The sequence below is a fragment of the Nannospalax galili genome, unplaced genomic scaffold (assembly GCF_000622305.1).
Source record: "Nannospalax galili isolate Female #2095 unplaced genomic scaffold, S.galili_v1.0 scaffold1857, whole genome shotgun sequence".
NCBI classification, from domain to species: domain Eukaryota; kingdom Metazoa; phylum Chordata; class Mammalia; order Rodentia; family Spalacidae; genus Nannospalax; species Nannospalax galili.
Window position 1 is genome coordinate 35,955 of NW_008338858.1, and position 7,502 is coordinate 43,456.

A 7,502-nucleotide genomic window follows, 5' to 3' on the forward strand; every position below is an offset into this window, starting at 1 on the left:
TGTATTGATGAAGAGTCTTAATTCAATTCAAAATGACGTTAATATTTCCCTGGATTTGAATAAACTTTTTTCATTAAAGAAAAAAGAATCTTGAAATAGAACATATCTCACCATATTAAAGACTATATATGTCAAACCTACGGTCAATATTACATTAATCAGGATAAGATTCAGTATTTCTCTTAACCTCAGGGACAACAGAAAGGTCTGACTTTTCTCTCTCCCTGATGAAATGCTGGCCGTCTTTAGTACAGCAGTATGTGAAGAGAAGAAACCCAAATAGGAAGGGCCGGGATCAGGGTCCTTGTTGACGGATGGTATTTTCGCACACATCAGAGACCCTTAACCACCCGCCAGGAAACTTCATGTGAGCAGATTTTAAACGTGTACTTTACAAGCAACTACTGAAATGGTTTGGTTTTGTGTTTTTTTTTCCCACTTTGTAGCCCTGACAGGCAAGTAATCCCTGTGTAGACCACGCTGGTTTAATACTCAGAGATCTGCCTGCATCTGTCTTCCTGATGCTAGCATTAAAGCCTTGTACCACCATGCCTGGCTAAAAGTCTTTTAAGTACACTTAATATCTAATGCATCTGTCTGTAGAAATGTGTAGTACTGCATATCTGTGCATTATAAATTATGTGAAATCTTAGGGGAGTCAAGCATGCCTACTGTGCTCCTTTATACAAAAATCCATAATGAGCAATGATGTTCTTTTAGCGTTTCTATCTTTAATTAGTAGCATTGAGATAAAGACCATTTAGACCATCCTCTGTCGTTCTCCTCTACCTCCGTGTATCTCTAAGACACAAGTGTTTTGATATTTTATATACGAGATGTACTTTACCTCAGAGAATGGGTCCGTTTGTGGTCAGCATGCTAAAATGGTAAGAGTGTAGATTTTTTGACTCCTGACCAAAGATTTTAAGCTATTTTCAGAAGTAGATGGTAAATTAAAAAATCAGATTTCTGTGTAATGGTGCTAATTGTTGCTAAGTGTATTCATGTTCCTGGTGTCATGTATAAGCCCCCCAGGGTGCAAAGGATACTTTAGGAAGTTAGTGTCTTCCAAATTAGAATTGTTAATGGTGCTATCTGAGGCAGGATAGAAAACCAGGGAAGGTTATGTGGACCTGGGGAGGGAAGGACCCCCCCCCCAGGAGTCTGCTTGAAGTCTGTCACCAGCAGAAAATCCAAAATTCCAGCATAATTCACATTTTCTGTGAAGGTTCCTCACATGAGGATGATACTCTTTCCAGATTGTTAAAGCTACAGCCCACCAGGGAGAAGGACTGTGTGTACTGGACCTCTGGTGATGCTCCCTCCTCTCCCTGATGTTTTTTCACACCTCCCAAATAAGGATAACTTTGTTTACAGTGGAAATGTTCGAACTTCCTGTAACTCTGTGACCTCGAGTTGTCCTGTATTAGCAGTAATCCTCTCAGGTAGACCTTGGGCGCCACTTATGATCACAGGGTGATCATTGGCATTTCTTAGCAACTCAAAATCATCAAAATTTTGTATATAAACCAGACTTAGTGGGGGGCATACCTTTAATACAGCCCTCTGGGGGCTGAAGCAGGTGGATGTCTATTATTTACTGGCTAGGTTCATCTACAGTGAGTTCTAGGCCAGTCAGGTCTACACAGTGAAATCCTGTTATTTTTTTAAAAAGAGTCTGTCTGTATTTAACTATTTAAAGCCAGTGGTGGGAGTTTCCTCTCTGAGAAGCTCACAAAAGAACTCTAGGATTTTTCTTTCTTTCCTTGAAGTGCCTTTTTCTCTTAGCCCTCCTCCTGCTGAAAAGTGTGTTTAAATTGCTTTTAATAAATTTCAACTGTTCCTCATCCTGGCTCATCTTGAAATTCTTTTCTTCAGAGAAGAATCTGGGTTTTTGGTTGGTAAGTCAAGAATTGTCTCTAAACAGTAAAGAAACTCAGGCTGCTGGTGGCGGCTCTGGGCTGTCTTCCCTCCCACCCTCACAGACATCCTCTGTGGGCTCATGTGGGACTGTGGTGCCTCGTTGGTGGATCCTCCATTTCCTTCCTACTGCTCAGAGGCCGCCCCAGCTCCCCTCCCCTCCCCCTTAGTTTCTACATTACTTTGGGTTCTTTGCTGCTGTTTCCTGGGCAGAGAAACACCTTGTGCTTAATGAGTGTCCTGACTCCTGAAGGAGTAATCTCCTTAGAGTCATCCATATCTCTTCCTGGTCAAATTGGGCACTAGGCAGGTCTCCAGGGAGGTTTTTTTTGTTTTGTTTTGTTTTTTGTTTTTTTATAAGGGGTGACTTCCAAGAATCACTAAGCCGAGGTCTACCTGTGATTCCTAAGCCATTCTTTACTGCCTCCAGGCTAGCAGTCCAAGACCCATTGAGGTGAAACAAGTCTCTAGTGACACACAGGACCGGAATTGATACCATAAACAGCGCATACCTATGCATTCCCAAATGCTATGAACATGTGATCTTAAAGATCCCAAAGACAAGAACACATCTGTTCCTTCTAGCCCTCCAGGATTCAGAGTTCAGGAGGGAATACCCACCATATGGATCTCATAGGAAAGCCGAGCAAAACACACAGTCTCTGGGTTAGAAACTATTTTATAGACTCACTCTGGAAGGCACACATAAAGGTTGGTTTCTCAGTGTTTGATCCCAAATTTCTAACAATGCAGGAAAAACCTAAGACACAGTGGTAAGAATTGACTTCAGAGTGTGAGCTGAGAGAACTAGTCCCCCAAACAGTCCATTTGAGATTCTAAACACAATGGAAATGGCCATTCATTGGAGGCCTCATGGAGCCTGATTCAGGTGGGGAGCTCAAAAATGTAGTGAGTATCGAGTCTGTTCTATGTTTTTCTCTTCTTTGTTTTAGATGCACGAGCAAACACAAGTATATCAGTTACACTCTATTGCTGTGATAAAAACACAACCAAAACCAATTTGGGGAGGAAAGGGTTAATTTCATCTCACTCTTACAGATATAATTAAATAAAGGATCCCAGGATGAGGTCTTCCTGAATGGCAGGTGGGCCCACTTCCAATGACCAATGTCTTTACCAGAGGTAAACAGAGGGAGGTAGGTGGGAGAAGGATACAGAGATGCGGTGGAGGTAGGGGCTGGAGGGTGCGGCCAGCAGTCCAGGAGGCCTGGAGCATACCCCAGCCGGGAGAGGCTAGGTAGGGCCTCCCTAGAGCCTTCCCATGAAGCAGGGATCAGCAGAAGACTATGAAAAGGAAGGGATCTGAATCGGTAGATCTCCTGGCCCGGTGACTGTCAGACTCAGAGCTCTGGCCTCTAGTAGTGTGGAGGGACACAGTGGCCCGGTTTTGGGCTCCTGGATTTCTGTAATTTGTGACTGCAGTCCAGGCCTGTCAGGCCAAGGCTGGGTTTCCAATTCCACTTGTTACTCTCAACAGCCTAAGTTAAATTCTTGTTTCAGCTCAGCTCAGGCATGATGGGAAGGAGAGGCTGGTCTGAGAGCCCTGATGGGGCCAGTCCACTACTAACAGGATCTGAGTCCAGGTCTGAGGAGGTGCCAAGTCCCAGATGCTGGCTGGGTAGCAGGAAATCCGGGGCAGCTGTAAGGCATGGAGCTTCTGCACCTTGAAGTTGCTAGATGCCCCCAGGACATTTGACAGGGTGGGCAAATTTGGGCCAAGGGGATAAGTCAGCTGGAAAAGCACATACCTGTAGACCTCATGTGGATTCTGAGCTGGAAACCGACCTTGGCAGGATGGGAACCACCTGCTTGGGGACTTGTTCCCTCTGGAGGGAAAACTCTAGAAGACACAGGGTGAAGCTTTGCTTTAACTTTACTCCCTCCCCTTCGCTTTTAAGTTTTAAGGATCAGTATGTATTATTGTTAGCTTTAACCCCTTTTCCCGTGGGGAGATTTAAAGCCTAGGGCGTAATTCCAGGGAGGTAGAGGATCACGAATGTGTCATCCATGGCTGCATAGTGAGTGCCCTGGTCGGCCTGGGCACAGGAGACGTCCGCTGCCAGCCTGAGAAAGGAAAGGGAGGAGAAAAGAAAAAAGGGAAAGGAGAGAGGGGAGTAGAAAGGAGGGGGAAGTTGGAGGGTAAAGAAAGGGAAAGGGGAGGGCGGTGAGGGATGACAGGGTCAGAAGGAGGAGGCAAGGGAGATGGGGGCGCAAGGAGAGAAATGAAGGGCAGGAAGAGGTGGGAGAGAAAAGATTTGCCAATGCTCACTGAACATGTTGCTGTTGTGGTTGGCACTACCTATCTAGTGGTAATGTGGGTTTGTTTTTCTCCACCAATTAATGACTTAAAAAGGCAGGAAGAATCTCAAAGTAGCAGGGAATGGCAATCAGACTTTTCTTGAAAGATGAAGACACACACACCACACACACTCACAAAGTTCTCCACAAATGGAGAGGGGATTCTGAAACTGAAACCCAATGTCTCCTGGGAGAGTCTGGGTAATTTTAAGGGTTTTAGTGGTTTCCCTTCTCTGTCTCTCAATCTCTTGCAATGCTGAGAGAGGAAAGAAAGGGTGTGTGATTTCCCCTGGAAGTGGAGTTACAGATGGTTTTTAGCTACCATGTGAGAGCTGGGACTAGAAGTGAGGTTCTCTGCAAGAACAGCCATTTCTCTTTCCCACTGAGCCACCTCTCCAGCCCCTCACTGCTGCATTTTTTGATAGGAGTCTTGCTCTATAGCCCAGGGTAGCTTCAAACCCTCTGTAATCCTCCTGCTTCAACCTCCTGAGTGCTGGGATTACAGGTCTGTGCCACCACACCTGGCTTAACTTTCTTTTTCTTTTTTTTTTTTTTTTTGAGTTTATTCTATCAGTCTGTATTTATCATAGTAAGACTGCCATTTTTTAAGCATACAGGCCATCTGTTTTATAGAATGCATTTGTAAATTAGCATTCATCTACACCCTGATTCTTCAGGTGTGTTTTGTGCCTGGTGCTGCTCTGTCTCTGGTTGTCGTCCAACAATGAAGAGGCCATCACTGAGGTCAAATCCCTAGTGTCATTGCAAACTCATGTCATTTTGTTCTTCTCAAATCTAATAAGAAAGCTTGTGAGTTTAGCTGCCCTTGGTGCTGTCAGTTCCTCACGTGGGAGACAGAGGAAGGAGCATCAGGATTCAAGGTTATTTCTGGCTACACATGGAATCTGAGGCCTGTTTGGGTATATGAGAGTCTATAATTAAAACAAAAAATACATATTGTTATATCTTCTGATTTTTTTAAGACATTGTCTCACACTGTAGTTCAGGCTGGCCTGGAACTGATACGTGTTTAAGATGGTCTTGAACACGGGATCCTCCTGCCTCAGCCTCCTGCCTGGTGATATTACAGGTGTGTACCACCACACAAACTGATTTCATTTCTACAAAAATTCATCTTGGTTGCATTTTATAAAATGTCAATCTTCAGTGGATCAGACCTTTTTTAAAAGGGCTCTTTATCACAACGACACTGGTGTAGACTGAGATTTTAGAAGGTGAATGACTGTCCTCTATTAACTGAATGGGTTACATCTCGACCATACCCAGCAGAGTTCTTTGTGTATGGAGGGGGATGTGCCCTTCTGGGCAGGACACCTGTGGAGGCCAGAGGTTGATGCTGGGAAGTCCTCCTCAATTGCTTCTCCACCTTAATTTTTGGACAGGATCTCTCACAGAACACATGCTGTCTGTTTCTTCTAGACTGGTAGTCCAGTAATCTCCCAAGATATACTTTTCTCTGCCTCTCAGCATTGGGGTTACTGGCCTTTGCTGCCATGCTTGACTTTTACGGAGTGCTAGGGATGTGAACTCATGCCCCGCTGCTTGTGCAGCAAATAGTGCACTGAGCCATCTCCCTAGGCCCTTGTAACCAAGAGGTGATTGTCCTGGGTGACTGAGATGGCCCATTCCTTCTTTTGCTGCAAAAGCTTTTCTTAGGTTCAGAAGAAATCTCTACAACTTCCTTTTGCTTCAAACTTATTTGTACCATATGTGACCCACATAATTTGTGTTAGTTTGGAAGAAACTAAAAGACCTCTACCATGTCTTATAGTTCCAGGCTATGCTGAGCCTAACTGCTTCAGTTCATACAAGCATTTACACTGATTACCACTAGGTTTTAATGAAAATGAGAAGACCTTTTTTTTTTTTTTTTTTTTTTCTGAGACTGGTCTCATATAACTCAAGCTGGTCTCAAACTTGCAAGGATGAAATTGAGGTTCTGATTCTCCTGTCTGTACCTCCCAAGTTCAAGGCCACGTTAGAGAGAAAAATGCTAAGGAGTGGGCAGAGAAGGAAGTAAATCAGTTAACAGCTATAGGCCAAACCAACCCATTGGATATTATGTTAAAACCTTGACTGACAGCCCCTGGCAGTTCCCGTTGGCTCCTGCCTACCCCTTCAGCCAGGACAGCGGGACTTTTTATGGACTGTCTTCCTATCCAAAGCTGTGCTTTGTTTGTTAACAGGGCTATGATTTCAGCTCAGCGATCGCTTGACCTCAAGCTACATCCCCAGCCCTCAAGTGAGGCCTTCTTTCTCTTAGTTCAAGGTCCAGCAGACATATTTCCAACCAGTATGTCCACTTGCTGCTGAACTTATCTCGGAACCTGGTGTTTTTCTGGCCAGCATCTCAGCTCAAGCATCCCTGAGAGTCAGATCTCCTTGCTCTCAGGAGTTTGGTTAACAACCCCACAGGAGTGTGGCCTAATGACTGTATCTAGTGTTGCAACGGTGCTGAGGTGTCATTTTAGGGCTATTAGCAAGGTTCTCATGACCTCTGTGCGGTGTGCTGTCCCATGGCCTCCATGTTGGTCTCCACACCGGTCCCCTATGTCAGCTCAGGCTCTGACCATCCATCTGTACTCCTTCAGCAGGAGGAGGAAGGTAAAGAGCAGCCTCTCCTCCATTGCAGATGGTGCCCAGAAGCCACTCCCAGCTCTGCCCTTTGCGTTACCGCTGATAGAACTTGGTCATCAGCTATATTTAGCTCCAGGGAGGCTAAAAAGTGCAGTTTTTCATGCTATAGACACCTGTGGGAAAGTATTTTAAAGAAGGATGAAGGGGAAATCCATTTGGTTGGCTAAGTAGCAGCTGCTGCCAGACCGTTTCTGTTAGTGCCTTTGTGTCTTTGTCCCTCCCTTTACCACTGTGGCCATGTCTGGATGTTTTCATGCATTTGAAGTACGGTACCAGTATTATAGGGGACATTCCAAACAGACTGGACATACCGTGTCCTGCCTTAACCAGCATTTGAGCATCAGGTGTCAATGCTGGGCAGCCAAAAAGGACAAAGTCAGAGGATTTCCTCAGTCAGCCCTAGGTGTAGACAGACGCTTGTGTGTGCTAGCATTGGTGAAGTGTGCACTGCATGGTTGAAGGTGAGTGAAAATTGACAGAGGCAGGTGTGTGCGCTCAGGTGATCTGCTGTGTTCTCAGCGTCTAAGCAAGACAGAAGCCAGAACAGCTGCTCTCAGGCTGTCTGCTAAGGTCTCTATTTTATTTTATTATTTTTAAAGATTTAT